Source organism: Sphaerodactylus townsendi, linkage group LG05 (assembly GCF_021028975.2).
Source record: "Sphaerodactylus townsendi isolate TG3544 linkage group LG05, MPM_Stown_v2.3, whole genome shotgun sequence".
Taxonomy (NCBI): Eukaryota; Metazoa; Chordata; class Lepidosauria; order Squamata; family Sphaerodactylidae; genus Sphaerodactylus; species Sphaerodactylus townsendi.
In genome coordinates this window covers 129,440,725-129,455,682 of record NC_059429.1, presented here as the reverse complement: position 1 = coordinate 129,455,682, position 14,958 = coordinate 129,440,725, and positions in this window count along the sequence as shown.

The window sequence follows — 14,958 nt, the reverse complement described above, 5'->3', positions numbered from 1 at the left end:
GAGAATGGAGGAGGGGAAACAACATTTCAAAGCCATTTCAAGTCCCAAGTGAGGGAAGAAAAGGGGGATATAAATAAATACTTCAGAACCACAATGTGGAAAAAATGCTGCTTTGGAGGTTGGAGACCAAACAACAGAAAGAATAGAAGCGTGGTGTAGAAACACAAGTACAAGGGGAAAGGACTCCGCCCCTCAAGCTGCGTTGCTTAGGGAGGTTTTGCTTAGGGAAACAACTTGCTAACTGGTCTTTTGATACGTTTCCTATGATTAATTCGAGGCAAGCGTGCAATAAATAAGGCTATCCACTGAGGGAAACTATTTGTGAAAATGTGTGAATTACTGCGGAACGGGTCGTGAATTTATCAGAGACTCATCACTGGATTGACTCCAGGAACCGTGAATATTCGTCTTCCTCCAGCTCATCATGAAGCTACTTTTTTTGGATTCCTTCAGGGACCTTTCAGATATATTTCATTTACACGCGGAGAACTTTGAGAACTTATCTTGACTGTAATACATAACTGACTGGTTTGAAACGCTCAGAGCCACTGAGGCAGGCTTTTGCAGCCCAGAGGTTTGAGACTATTTGTGTTCCCGAGGTTTGTGGCGATAAGAACATAAGAACATAAGATCAAGCCTGCTGGATCAGACCAGAGTCCATTTACTCCAGCTCTCTGCTACTCGCAGTGGCCCACCAGGTGCCTTTGGGAGCTCACATGCAGGATGTGAAAGCAATGGCCTTCTGCGGCTGCTGCTGCTCCCGAGCACCTGGTCTGCTAAGGCATTTGCAATCTCAGATCAAAGAGGATCAAGATTGGTAGCCATAGATCGACTTCATAAATCTGTCCAAGACCCTTTTAAAGCTATCCAGGTGAGTGGCCATCACCACCTCCTGTGGCAGCATATTCCAAACACCAACCACACGTTGCGTGAAGAAGTGTTTCCTTTTATTAGTCCTAATTCTTCCCCCCAGCATTTTCAATGTATGCCCCCTGGTTCTAGCATTGTGAGAAAGAGAAAAAAATGTCTTTCTGTCAACATTTTCTACCCCATGCATAATTTTATAGACTTCAATCATATTTATTTATTTTTATTTATTTTTTAAACTTTTATACCGCCCCATCCTCTAGGGCAGGGGTAGGGAACCTGCGGCTCTCCAGATGTTCAGGTGGGGTGGGGGGGGGGGGGGGTGGGGGGGGGGGGGGGTGGGGGGGGGGGGGGGTGGGGGGGGGGGGGGGTGGGGGGGGGGGGGGGTGGGGGGGGGGGGGGGTGGGGGGGGGGGGGGGTGGGGGGGGGGGGGGGTGGGGGGGGGGGGGGGTGGGGGGGGGGGGGGGTGGGGGGGGGGGGGGGTGGGGGGGGGGGGGGGTGGGGGGGGGGGGGGGTGGGGGGGGGGGGGGGTGGGGGGGGGGGGGGGTGGGGGGGGGGGGGGGTGGGGGGGGGGGGGGGTGGGGGGGGGGGGGGGTGGGGGGGGGGGGGGGTGGGGGGGGGGGGGGGTGGGGGGGGGGGGGGGTGGGGGGGGGGGGGGGTGGGGGGGGGGGGGGGTGGGGGGGGGGGGGGGTGGGGGGGGGGGGGGGTGGGGGGGGGGGGGGGTGGGGGGGGGGGGGGGTGGGGGGGGGGGGGGGTGGGGGGGGGGGGGGGTGGGGGGGGGGGGGGGTGGGGGGGGGGGGGGGTGGGGGGGGGGGGGGGTGGGGGGGGGGGGGGGTGGGGGGGGGGGGGGGTGGGGGGGGGGGGGGGTGGGGGGGGGGGGGGGTGGGGGGGGGGGGGGGTGGGGGGGGGGGGGGGTGGGGGGGGGGGGGGGTGGGGGGGGGGGGGGGTGGGGGGGGGGGGGGGTGGGGGGGGGGGGGGGTGGGGGGGGGGGGGGGTGGGGGGGGGGGGGGGTGGGGGGGGGGGGGGGTGGGGGGGGGGGGGGGTGGGGGGGGGGGGGGGTGGGGGGGGGGGGGGGTGGGGGGGGGGGGGGGTGGGGGGGGGGGGGGGTGGGGGGGGGGGGGGGTGGGGGGGGGGGGGGGTGGGGGGGGGGGGGGGTGGGGGGGGGGGGGGGTGGGGGGGGGGGGGGGTGGGGGGGGGGGGGGGTGGGGGGGGGGGGGGGTGGGGGGGGGGGGGGGTGGGGGGGGGGGGGGGTGGGGGGGGGGGGGGGTGGGGGGGGGGGGGGGTGGGGGGGGGGGGGGGTGGGGGGGGGGGGGGGTGGGGGGGGGGGGGGGTGGGGGGGGGGGGGGGTGGGGGGGGGGGGGGGTGGGGGGGGGGGGGGGTGGGGGGGGGGGGGGGTGGGGGGGGGGGGGGGTGGGGGGGGGGGGGGGTGGGGGGGGGGGGGGGTGGGGGGGGGGGGGGGTGGGGGGGGGGGGGGGTGGGGGGGGGGGGGGGTGGGGGGGGGGGGGGGTGGGGGGGGGGGGGGGTGGGGGGGGGGGGGGGTGGGGGGGGGGGGGGGTGGGGGGGGGGGGGGGTGGGGGGGGGGGGGGGTGGGGGGGGGGGGGGGTGGGGGGGGGGGGGGGTGGGGGGGGGGGGGGGTGGGGGGGGGGGGGGGTGGGGGGGGGGGGGGGTGGGGGGGGGGGGGGGTGGGGGGGGGGGGGGGTGGGGGGGGGGGGGGGTGGGGGGGGGGGGGGGTGGGGGGGGGGGGGGGTGGGGGGGGGGGGGGGTGGGGGGGGGGGGGGGTGGGGGGGGGGGGGGGTGGGGGGGGGGGGGGGTGGGGGGGGGGGGGGGTGGGGGGGGGGGGGGGTGGGGGGGGGGGGGGGTGGGGGGGGGGGGGGGTGGGGGGGGGGGGGGGTGGGGGGGGGGGGGGGTGGGGGGGGGGGGGGGTGGGGGGGGGGGGGGGTGGGGGGGGGGGGGGGTGGGGGGGGGGGGGGGTGGGGGGGGGGGGGGGTGGGGGGGGGGGGGGGTGGGGGGGGGGGGGGGTGGGGGGGGGGGGGGGTGGGGGGGGGGGGGGGTGGGGGGGGGGGGGGGTGGGGGGGGGGGGGGGTGGGGGGGGGGGGGGGTGGGGGGGGGGGGGGGTGGGGGGGGGGGGGGGTGGGGGGGGGGGGGGGTGGGGGGGGGGGGGGGTGGGGGGGGGGGGGGGTGGGGGGGGGGGGGGGTGGGGGGGGGGGGGGGTGGGGGGGGGGGGGGGTGGGGGGGGGGGGGGGTGGGGGGGGGGGGGGGTGGGGGGGGGGGGGGGTGGGGGGGGGGGGGGGTGGGGGGGGGGGGGGGTGGGGGGGGGGGGGGGTGGGGGGGGGGGGGGGTGGGGGGGGGGGGGGGTGGGGGGGGGGGGGGGTGGGGGGGGGGGGGGGTGGGGGGGGGGGGGGGTGGGGGGGGGGGGGGGTGGGGGGGGGGGGGGGTGGGGGGGGGGGGGGGTGGGGGGGGGGGGGGGTGGGGGGGGGGGGGGGTGGGGGGGGGGGGGGGTGGGGGGGGGGGGGGGTGGGGGGGGGGGGGGGTGGGGGGGGGGGGGGGTGGGGGGGGGGGGGGGTGGGGGGGGGGGGGGGTGGGGGGGGGGGGGGGTGGGGGGGGGGGGGGGTGGGGGGGGGGGGGGGTGGGGGGGGGGGGGGGTGGGGGGGGGGGGGGGTGGGGGGGGGGGGGGGTGGGGGGGGGGGGGGGTGGGGGGGGGGGGGGGTGGGGGGGGGGGGGGGTGGGGGGGGGGGGGGGTGGGGGGGGGGGGGGGTGGGGGGGGGGGGGGGTGGGGGGGGGGGGGGGTGGGGGGGGGGGGGGGTGGGGGGGGGGGGGGGTGGGGGGGGGGGGGGGTGGGGGGGGGGGGGGGTGGGGGGGGGGGGGGGTGGGGGGGGGGGGGGGTGGGGGGGGGGGGGGGTGGGGGGGGGGGGGGGTGGGGGGGGGGGGGGGTGGGGGGGGGGGGGGGTGGGGGGGGGGGGGGGTGGGGGGGGGGGGGGGTGGGGGGGGGGGGGGGTGGGGGGGGGGGGGGGTGGGGGGGGGGGGGGGTGGGGGGGGGGGGGGGTGGGGGGGGGGGGGGGTGGGGGGGGGGGGGGGTGGGGGGGGGGGGGGGTGGGGGGGGGGGGGGGTGGGGGGGGGGGGGGGTGGGGGGGGGGGGGGGTGGGGGGGGGGGGGGGTGGGGGGGGGGGGGGGTGGGGGGGGGGGGGGGTGGGGGGGGGGGGGGGTGGGGGGGGGGGGGGGTGGGGGGGGGGGGGGGTGGGGGGGGGGGGGGGTGGGGGGGGGGGGGGGTGGGGGGGGGGGGGGGTGGGGGGGGGGGGGGGTGGGGGGGGGGGGGGGTGGGGGGGGGGGGGGGTGGGGGGGGGGGGGGGTGGGGGGGGGGGGGGGTGGGGGGGGGGGGGGGTGGGGGGGGGGGGGGGTGGGGGGGGGGGGGGGTGGGGGGGGGGGGGGGTGGGGGGGGGGGGGGGTGGGGGGGGGGGGGGGTGGGGGGGGGGGGGGGTGGGGGGGGGGGGGGGTGGGGGGGGGGGGGGGTGGGGGGGGGGGGGGGTGGGGGGGGGGGGGGGTGGGGGGGGGGGGGGGTGGGGGGGGGGGGGGGTGGGGGGGGGGGGGGGTGGGGGGGGGGGGGGGTGGGGGGGGGGGGGGGTGGGGGGGGGGGGGGGTGGGGGGGGGGGGGGGTGGGGGGGGGGGGGGGTGGGGGGGGGGGGGGGTGGGGGGGGGGGGGGGTGGGGGGGGGGGGGGGTGGGGGGGGGGGGGGGTGGGGGGGGGGGGGGGTGGGGGGGGGGGGGGGTGGGGGGGGGGGGGGGTGGGGGGGGGGGGGGGTGGGGGGGGGGGGGGGTGGGGGGGGGGGGGGGTGGGGGGGGGGGGGGGTGGGGGGGGGGGGGGGTGGGGGGGGGGGGGGGTGGGGGGGGGGGGGGGTGGGGGGGGGGGGGGGTGGGGGGGGGGGGGGGTGGGGGGGGGGGGGGGTGGGGGGGGGGGGGGGTGGGGGGGGGGGGGGGTGGGGGGGGGGGGGGGTGGGGGGGGGGGGGGGTGGGGGGGGGGGGGGGTGGGGGGGGGGGGGGGTGGGGGGGGGGGGGGGTGGGGGGGGGGGGGGGTGGGGGGGGGGGGGGGTGGGGGGGGGGGGGGGTGGGGGGGGGGGGGGGTGGGGGGGGGGGGGGGTGGGGGGGGGGGGGGGTGGGGGGGGGGGGGGGTGGGGGGGGGGGGGGGTGGGGGGGGGGGGGGGTGGGGGGGGGGGGGGGTGGGGGGGGGGGGGGGTGGGGGGGGGGGGGGGTGGGGGGGGGGGGGGGTGGGGGGGGGGGGGGGTGGGGGGGGGGGGGGGTGGGGGGGGGGGGGGGTGGGGGGGGGGGGGGGTGGGGGGGGGGGGGGGTGGGGGGGGGGGGGGGTGGGGGGGGGGGGGGGTGGGGGGGGGGGGGGGTGGGGGGGGGGGGGGGTGGGGGGGGGGGGGGGTGGGGGGGGGGGGGGGTGGGGGGGGGGGGGGGTGGGGGGGGGGGGGGGTGGGGGGGGGGGGGGGTGGGGGGGGGGGGGGGTGGGGGGGGGGGGGGGTGGGGGGGGGGGGGGGTGGGGGGGGGGGGGGGTGGGGGGGGGGGGGGGTGGGGGGGGGGGGGGGTGGGGGGGGGGGGGGGTGGGGGGGGGGGGGGGTGGGGGGGGGGGGGGGTGGGGGGGGGGGGGGGTGGGGGGGGGGGGGGGTGGGGGGGGGGGGGGGTGGGGGGGGGGGGGGGTGGGGGGGGGGGGGGGTGGGGGGGGGGGGGGGTGGGGGGGGGGGGGGGTGGGGGGGGGGGGGGGTGGGGGGGGGGGGGGGTGGGGGGGGGGGGGGGTGGGGGGGGGGGGGGGTGGGGGGGGGGGGGGGTGGGGGGGGGGGGGGGTGGGGGGGGGGGGGGGTGGGGGGGGGGGGGGGTGGGGGGGGGGGGGGGTGGGGGGGGGGGGGGGTGGGGGGGGGGGGGGGTGGGGGGGGGGGGGGGTGGGGGGGGGGGGGGGTGGGGGGGGGGGGGGGTGGGGGGGGGGGGGGGTGGGGGGGGGGGGGGGTGGGGGGGGGGGGGGGTGGGGGGGGGGGGGGGTGGGGGGGGGGGGGGGTGGGGGGGGGGGGGGGTGGGGGGGGGGGGGGGTGGGGGGGGGGGGGGGTGGGGGGGGGGGGGGGTGGGGGGGGGGGGGGGTGGGGGGGGGGGGGGGTGGGGGGGGGGGGGGGTGGGGGGGGGGGGGGGTGGGGGGGGGGGGGGGTGGGGGGGGGGGGGGGTGGGGGGGGGGGGGGGTGGGGGGGGGGGGGGGTGGGGGGGGGGGGGGGTGGGGGGGGGGGGGGGTGGGGGGGGGGGGGGGTGGGGGGGGGGGGGGGTGGGGGGGGGGGGGGGTGGGGGGGGGGGGGGGTGGGGGGGGGGGGGGGTGGGGGGGGGGGGGGGTGGGGGGGGGGGGGGGTGGGGGGGGGGGGGGGTGGGGGGGGGGGGGGGTGGGGGGGGGGGGGGGTGGGGGGGGGGGGGGGTGGGGGGGGGGGGGGGTGGGGGGGGGGGGGGGTGGGGGGGGGGGGGGGTGGGGGGGGGGGGGGGTGGGGGGGGGGGGGGGTGGGGGGGGGGGGGGGTGGGGGGGGGGGGGGGTGGGGGGGGGGGGGGGTGGGGGGGGGGGGGGGTGGGGGGGGGGGGGGGTGGGGGGGGGGGGGGGTGGGGGGGGGGGGGGGTGGGGGGGGGGGGGGGTGGGGGGGGGGGGGGGTGGGGGGGGGGGGGGGTGGGGGGGGGGGGGGGTGGGGGGGGGGGGGGGTGGGGGGGGGGGGGGGTGGGGGGGGGGGGGGGTGGGGGGGGGGGGGGGTGGGGGGGGGGGGGGGTGGGGGGGGGGGGGGGTGGGGGGGGGGGGGGGTGGGGGGGGGGGGGGGTGGGGGGGGGGGGGGGTGGGGGGGGGGGGGGGTGGGGGGGGGGGGGGGTGGGGGGGGGGGGGGGTGGGGGGGGGGGGGGGTGGGGGGGGGGGGGGGTGGGGGGGGGGGGGGGTGGGGGGGGGGGGGGGTGGGGGGGGGGGGGGGTGGGGGGGGGGGGGGGTGGGGGGGGGGGGGGGTGGGGGGGGGGGGGGGTGGGGGGGGGGGGGGGTGGGGGGGGGGGGGGGTGGGGGGGGGGGGGGGTGGGGGGGGGGGGGGGTGGGGGGGGGGGGGGGTGGGGGGGGGGGGGGGTGGGGGGGGGGGGGGGTGGGGGGGGGGGGGGGTGGGGGGGGGGGGGGGTGGGGGGGGGGGGGGGTGGGGGGGGGGGGGGGTGGGGGGGGGGGGGGGTGGGGGGGGGGGGGGGTGGGGGGGGGGGGGGGTGGGGGGGGGGGGGGGTGGGGGGGGGGGGGGGTGGGGGGGGGGGGGGGTGGGGGGGGGGGGGGGTGGGGGGGGGGGGGGGTGGGGGGGGGGGGGGGTGGGGGGGGGGGGGGGTGGGGGGGGGGGGGGGTGGGGGGGGGGGGGGGTGGGGGGGGGGGGGGGTGGGGGGGGGGGGGGGTGGGGGGGGGGGGGGGTGGGGGGGGGGGGGGGTGGGGGGGGGGGGGGGTGGGGGGGGGGGGGGGTGGGGGGGGGGGGGGGTGGGGGGGGGGGGGGGTGGGGGGGGGGGGGGGTGGGGGGGGGGGGGGGTGGGGGGGGGGGGGGGTGGGGGGGGGGGGGGGTGGGGGGGGGGGGGGGTGGGGGGGGGGGGGGGTGGGGGGGGGGGGGGGTGGGGGGGGGGGGGGGTGGGGGGGGGGGGGGGTGGGGGGGGGGGGGGGTGGGGGGGGGGGGGGGTGGGGGGGGGGGGGGGTGGGGGGGGGGGGGGGTGGGGGGGGGGGGGGGTGGGGGGGGGGGGGGGTGGGGGGGGGGGGGGGTGGGGGGGGGGGGGGGTGGGGGGGGGGGGGGGTGGGGGGGGGGGGGGGTGGGGGGGGGGGGGGGTGGGGGGGGGGGGGGGTGGGGGGGGGGGGGGGTGGGGGGGGGGGGGGGTGGGGGGGGGGGGGGGTGGGGGGGGGGGGGGGTGGGGGGGGGGGGGGGTGGGGGGGGGGGGGGGTGGGGGGGGGGGGGGGTGGGGGGGGGGGGGGGTGGGGGGGGGGGGGGGTGGGGGGGGGGGGGGGTGGGGGGGGGGGGGGGTGGGGGGGGGGGGGGGTGGGGGGGGGGGGGGGTGGGGGGGGGGGGGGGTGGGGGGGGGGGGGGGTGGGGGGGGGGGGGGGTGGGGGGGGGGGGGGGTGGGGGGGGGGGGGGGTGGGGGGGGGGGGGGGTGGGGGGGGGGGGGGGTGGGGGGGGGGGGGGGTGGGGGGGGGGGGGGGTGGGGGGGGGGGGGGGTGGGGGGGGGGGGGGGTGGGGGGGGGGGGGGGTGGGGGGGGGGGGGGGTGGGGGGGGGGGGGGGTGGGGGGGGGGGGGGGTGGGGGGGGGGGGGGGTGGGGGGGGGGGGGGGTGGGGGGGGGGGGGGGTGGGGGGGGGGGGGGGTGGGGGGGGGGGGGGGTGGGGGGGGGGGGGGGTGGGGGGGGGGGGGGGTGGGGGGGGGGGGGGGTGGGGGGGGGGGGGGGTGGGGGGGGGGGGGGGTGGGGGGGGGGGGGGGTGGGGGGGGGGGGGGGTGGGGGGGGGGGGGGGTGGGGGGGGGGGGGGGTGGGGGGGGGGGGGGGTGGGGGGGGGGGGGGGTGGGGGGGGGGGGGGGTGGGGGGGGGGGGGGGTGGGGGGGGGGGGGGGTGGGGGGGGGGGGGGGTGGGGGGGGGGGGGGGTGGGGGGGGGGGGGGGTGGGGGGGGGGGGGGGTGGGGGGGGGGGGGGGTGGGGGGGGGGGGGGGTGGGGGGGGGGGGGGGTGGGGGGGGGGGGGGGTGGGGGGGGGGGGGGGTGGGGGGGGGGGGGGGTGGGGGGGGGGGGGGGTGGGGGGGGGGGGGGGTGGGGGGGGGGGGGGGTGGGGGGGGGGGGGGGTGGGGGGGGGGGGGGGTGGGGGGGGGGGGGGGTGGGGGGGGGGGGGGGTGGGGGGGGGGGGGGGTGGGGGGGGGGGGGGGTGGGGGGGGGGGGGGGTGGGGGGGGGGGGGGGTGGGGGGGGGGGGGGGTGGGGGGGGGGGGGGGTGGGGGGGGGGGGGGGTGGGGGGGGGGGGGGGTGGGGGGGGGGGGGGGTGGGGGGGGGGGGGGGTGGGGGGGGGGGGGGGTGGGGGGGGGGGGGGGTGGGGGGGGGGGGGGGTGGGGGGGGGGGGGGGTGGGGGGGGGGGGGGGTGGGGGGGGGGGGGGGTGGGGGGGGGGGGGGGTGGGGGGGGGGGGGGGTGGGGGGGGGGGGGGGTGGGGGGGGGGGGGGGTGGGGGGGGGGGGGGGTGGGGGGGGGGGGGGGTGGGGGGGGGGGGGGGTGGGGGGGGGGGGGGGTGGGGGGGGGGGGGGGTGGGGGGGGGGGGGGGTGGGGGGGGGGGGGGGTGGGGGGGGGGGGGGGTGGGGGGGGGGGGGGGTGGGGGGGGGGGGGGGTGGGGGGGGGGGGGGGTGGGGGGGGGGGGGGGTGGGGGGGGGGGGGGGTGGGGGGGGGGGGGGGTGGGGGGGGGGGGGGGTGGGGGGGGGGGGGGGTGGGGGGGGGGGGGGGTGGGGGGGGGGGGGGGTGGGGGGGGGGGGGGGTGGGGGGGGGGGGGGGTGGGGGGGGGGGGGGGTGGGGGGGGGGGGGGGTGGGGGGGGGGGGGGGTGGGGGGGGGGGGGGGTGGGGGGGGGGGGGGGTGGGGGGGGGGGGGGGTGGGGGGGGGGGGGGGTGGGGGGGGGGGGGGGTGGGGGGGGGGGGGGGTGGGGGGGGGGGGGGGTGGGGGGGGGGGGGGGTGGGGGGGGGGGGGGGTGGGGGGGGGGGGGGGTGGGGGGGGGGGGGGGTGGGGGGGGGGGGGGGTGGGGGGGGGGGGGGGTGGGGGGGGGGGGGGGTGGGGGGGGGGGGGGGTGGGGGGGGGGGGGGGTGGGGGGGGGGGGGGGTGGGGGGGGGGGGGGGTGGGGGGGGGGGGGGGTGGGGGGGGGGGGGGGTGGGGGGGGGGGGGGGTGGGGGGGGGGGGGGGTGGGGGGGGGGGGGGGTGGGGGGGGGGGGGGGTGGGGGGGGGGGGGGGTGGGGGGGGGGGGGGGTGGGGGGGGGGGGGGGTGGGGGGGGGGGGGGGTGGGGGGGGGGGGGGGTGGGGGGGGGGGGGGGTGGGGGGGGGGGGGGGTGGGGGGGGGGGGGGGTGGGGGGGGGGGGGGGTGGGGGGGGGGGGGGGTGGGGGGGGGGGGGGGTGGGGGGGGGGGGGGGTGGGGGGGGGGGGGGGTGGGGGGGGGGGGGGGTGGGGGGGGGGGGGGGTGGGGGGGGGGGGGGGTGGGGGGGGGGGGGGGTGGGGGGGGGGGGGGGTGGGGGGGGGGGGGGGTGGGGGGGGGGGGGGGTGGGGGGGGGGGGGGGTGGGGGGGGGGGGGGGTGGGGGGGGGGGGGGGTGGGGGGGGGGGGGGGTGGGGGGGGGGGGGGGTGGGGGGGGGGGGGGGTGGGGGGGGGGGGGGGTGGGGGGGGGGGGGGGTGGGGGGGGGGGGGGGTGGGGGGGGGGGGGGGTGGGGGGGGGGGGGGGTGGGGGGGGGGGGGGGTGGGGGGGGGGGGGGGTGGGGGGGGGGGGGGGTGGGGGGGGGGGGGGGTGGGGGGGGGGGGGGGTGGGGGGGGGGGGGGGTGGGGGGGGGGGGGGGTGGGGGGGGGGGGGGGTGGGGGGGGGGGGGGGTGGGGGGGGGGGGGGGTGGGGGGGGGGGGGGGTGGGGGGGGGGGGGGGTGGGGGGGGGGGGGGGTGGGGGGGGGGGGGGGTGGGGGGGGGGGGGGGTGGGGGGGGGGGGGGGTGGGGGGGGGGGGGGGTGGGGGGGGGGGGGGGTGGGGGGGGGGGGGGGTGGGGGGGGGGGGGGGTGGGGGGGGGGGGGGGTGGGGGGGGGGGGGGGTGGGGGGGGGGGGGGGTGGGGGGGGGGGGGGGTGGGGGGGGGGGGGGGTGGGGGGGGGGGGGGGTGGGGGGGGGGGGGGGTGGGGGGGGGGGGGGGTGGGGGGGGGGGGGGGTGGGGGGGGGGGGGGGTGGGGGGGGGGGGGGGTGGGGGGGGGGGGGGGTGGGGGGGGGGGGGGGTGGGGGGGGGGGGGGGTGGGGGGGGGGGGGGGTGGGGGGGGGGGGGGGTGGGGGGGGGGGGGGGTGGGGGGGGGGGGGGGTGGGGGGGGGGGGGGGTGGGGGGGGGGGGGGGTGGGGGGGGGGGGGGGTGGGGGGGGGGGGGGGTGGGGGGGGGGGGGGGTGGGGGGGGGGGGGGGTGGGGGGGGGGGGGGGTGGGGGGGGGGGGGGGTGGGGGGGGGGGGGGGTGGGGGGGGGGGGGGGTGGGGGGGGGGGGGGGTGGGGGGGGGGGGGGGTGGGGGGGGGGGGGGGTGGGGGGGGGGGGGGGTGGGGGGGGGGGGGGGTGGGGGGGGGGGGGGGTGGGGGGGGGGGGGGGTGGGGGGGGGGGGGGGTGGGGGGGGGGGGGGGTGGGGGGGGGGGGGGGTGGGGGGGGGGGGGGGTGGGGGGGGGGGGGGGTGGGGGGGGGGGGGGGTGGGGGGGGGGGGGGGTGGGGGGGGGGGGGGGTGGGGGGGGGGGGGGGTGGGGGGGGGGGGGGGTGGGGGGGGGGGGGGGTGGGGGGGGGGGGGGGTGGGGGGGGGGGGGGGTGGGGGGGGGGGGGGGTGGGGGGGGGGGGGGGTGGGGGGGGGGGGGGGTGGGGGGGGGGGGGGGTGGGGGGGGGGGGGGGTGGGGGGGGGGGGGGGTGGGGGGGGGGGGGGGTGGGGGGGGGGGGGGGTGGGGGGGGGGGGGGGTGGGGGGGGGGGGGGGTGGGGGGGGGGGGGGGTGGGGGGGGGGGGGGGTGGGGGGGGGGGGGGGTGGGGGGGGGGGGGGGTGGGGGGGGGGGGGGGTGGGGGGGGGGGGGGGTGGGGGGGGGGGGGGGTGGGGGGGGGGGGGGGTGGGGGGGGGGGGGGGTGGGGGGGGGGGGGGGTGGGGGGGGGGGGGGGTGGGGGGGGGGGGGGGTGGGGGGGGGGGGGGGTGGGGGGGGGGGGGGGTGGGGGGGGGGGGGGGTGGGGGGGGGGGGGGGTGGGGGGGGGGGGGGGTGGGGGGGGGGGGGGGTGGGGGGGGGGGGGGGTGGGGGGGGGGGGGGGTGGGGGGGGGGGGGGGTGGGGGGGGGGGGGGGTGGGGGGGGGGGGGGGTGGGGGGGGGGGGGGGTGGGGGGGGGGGGGGGTGGGGGGGGGGGGGGGTGGGGGGGGGGGGGGGTGGGGGGGGGGGGGGGTGGGGGGGGGGGGGGGTGGGGGGGGGGGGGGGTGGGGGGGGGGGGGGGTGGGGGGGGGGGGGGGTGGGGGGGGGGGGGGGTGGGGGGGGGGGGGGGTGGGGGGGGGGGGGGGTGGGGGGGGGGGGGGGTGGGGGGGGGGGGGGGTGGGGGGGGGGGGGGGTGGGGGGGGGGGGGGGTGGGGGGGGGGGGGGGTGGGGGGGGGGGGGGGTGGGGGGGGGGGGGGGTGGGGGGGGGGGGGGGTGGGGGGGGGGGGGGGTGGGGGGGGGGGGGGGTGGGGGGGGGGGGGGGTGGGGGGGGGGGGGGGTGGGGGGGGGGGGGGGTGGGGGGGGGGGGGGGTGGGGGGGGGGGGGGGTGGGGGGGGGGGGGGGTGGGGGGGGGGGGGGGTGGGGGGGGGGGGGGGTGGGGGGGGGGGGGGGTGGGGGGGGGGGGGGGTGGGGGGGGGGGGGGGTGGGGGGGGGGGGGGGTGGGGGGGGGGGGGGGTGGGGGGGGGGGGGGGTGGGGGGGGGGGGGGGTGGGGGGGGGGGGGGGTGGGGGGGGGGGGGGGTGGGGGGGGGGGGGGGTGGGGGGGGGGGGGGGTGGGGGGGGGGGGGGGTGGGGGGGGGGGGGGGTGGGGGGGGGGGGGGGTGGGGGGGGGGGGGGGTGGGGGGGGGGGGGGGTGGGGGGGGGGGGGGGTGGGGGGGGGGGGGGGTGGGGGGGGGGGGGGGTGGGGGGGGGGGGGGGTGGGGGGGGGGGGGGGTGGGGGGGGGGGGGGGTGGGGGGGGGGGGGGGTGGGGGGGGGGGGGGGTGGGGGGGGGGGGGGGTGGGGGGGGGGGGGGGTGGGGGGGGGGGGGGGTGGGGGGGGGGGGGGGTGGGGGGGGGGGGGGGTGGGGGGGGGGGGGGGTGGGGGGGGGGGGGGGTGGGGGGGGGGGGGGGTGGGGGGGGGGGGGGGTGGGGGGGGGGGGGGGTGGGGGGGGGGGGGGGTGGGGGGGGGGGGGGGTGGGGGGGGGGGGGGGTGGGGGGGGGGGGGGGTGGGGGGGGGGGGGGGTGGGGGGGGGGGGGGGTGGGGGGGGGGGGGGGTGGGGGGGGGGGGGGGTGGGGGGGGGGGGGGGTGGGGGGGGGGGGGGGTGGGGGGGGGGGGGGGTGGGGGGGGGGGGGGGTGGGGGGGGGGGGGGGTGGGGGGGGGGGGGGGTGGGGGGGGGGGGGGGTGGGGGGGGGGGGGGGTGGGGGGGGGGGGGGGTGGGGGGGGGGGGGGGTGGGGGGGGGGGGGGGTGGGGGGGGGGGGGGGTGGGGGGGGGGGGGGGTGGGGGGGGGGGGGGGTGGGGGGGGGGGGGGGTGGGGGGGGGGGGGGGTGGGGGGGGGGGGGGGTGGGGGGGGGGGGGGGTGGGGGGGGGGGGGGGTGGGGGGGGGGGGGGGTGGGGGGGGGGGGGGGTGGGGGGGGGGGGGGGTGGGGGGGGGGGGGGGTGGGGGGGGGGGGGGGTGGGGGGGGGGGGGGGTGGGGGGGGGGGGGGGTGGGGGGGGGGGGGGGTGGGGGGGGGGGGGGGTGGGGGGGGGGGGGGGTGGGGGGGGGGGGGGGTGGGGGGGGGGGGGGGTGGGGGGGGGGGGGGGTGGGGGGGGGGGGGGGTGGGGGGGGGGGGGGGTGGGGGGGGGGGGGGGTGGGGGGGGGGGGGGGTGGGGGGGGGGGGGGGTGGGGGGGGGGGGGGGTGGGGGGGGGGGGGGGTGGGGGGGGGGGGGGGTGGGGGGGGGGGGGGGTGGGGGGGGGGGGGGGTGGGGGGGGGGGGGGGTGGGGGGGGGGGGGGGTGGGGGGGGGGGGGGGTGGGGGGGGGGGGGGGTGGGGGGGGGGGGGGGTGGGGGGGGGGGGGGGTGGGGGGGGGGGGGGGTGGGGGGGGGGGGGGGTGGGGGGGGGGGGGGGTGGGGGGGGGGGGGGGTGGGGGGGGGGGGGGGTGGGGGGGGGGGGGGGTGGGGGGGGGGGGGGGTGGGGGGGGGGGGGGGTGGGGGGGGGGGGGGGTGGGGGGGGGGGGGGGTGGGGGGGGGGGGGGGTGGGGGGGGGGGGGGGTGGGGGGGGGGGGGGGTGGGGGGGGGGGGGGGTGGGGGGGGGGGGGGGTGGGGGGGGGGGGGGGTGGGGGGGGGGGGGGGTGGGGGGGGGGGGGGGTGGGGGGGGGGGGGGGTGGGGGGGGGGGGGGGTGGGGGGGGGGGGGGGTGGGGGGGGGGGGGGGTGGGGGGGGGGGGGGGTGGGGGGGGGGGGGGGTGGGGGGGGGGGGGGGTGGGGGGGGGGGGGGGTGGGGGGGGGGGGGGGTGGGGGGGGGGGGGGGTGGGGGGGGGGGGGGGTGGGGGGGGGGGGGGGTGGGGGGGGGGGGGGGTGGGGGGGGGGGGGGGTGGGGGGGGGGGGGGGTGGGGGGGGGGGGGGGTGGGGGGGGGGGGGGGTGGGGGGGGGGGGGGGTGGGGGGGGGGGGGGGTGGGGGGGGGGGGGGGTGGGGGGGGGGGGGGGTGGGGGGGGGGGGGGGTGGGGGGGGGGGGGGGTGGGGGGGGGGGGGGGTGGGGGGGGGGGGGGGTGGGGGGGGGGGGGGGTGGGGGGGGGGGGGGGTGGGGGGGGGGGGGGGTGGGGGGGGGGGGGGGTGGGGGGGGGGGGGGGTGGGGGGGGGGGGGGGTGGGGGGGGGGGGGGGTGGGGGGGGGGGGGGGTGGGGGGGGGGGGGGGTGGGGGGGGGGGGGGGTGGGGGGGGGGGGGGGTGGGGGGGGGGGGGGGTGGGGGGGGGGGGGGGTGGGGGGGGGGGGGGGTGGGGGGGGGGGGGGGTGGGGGGGGGGGGGGGTGGGGGGGGGGGGGGGTGGGGGGGGGGGGGGGTGGGGGGGGGGGGGGGTGGGGGGGGGGGGGGGTGGGGGGGGGGGGGGGTGGGGGGGGGGGGGGGTGGGGGGGGGGGGGGGTGGGGGGGGGGGGGGGTGGGGGGGGGGGGGGGTGGGGGGGGGGGGGGGTGGGGGGG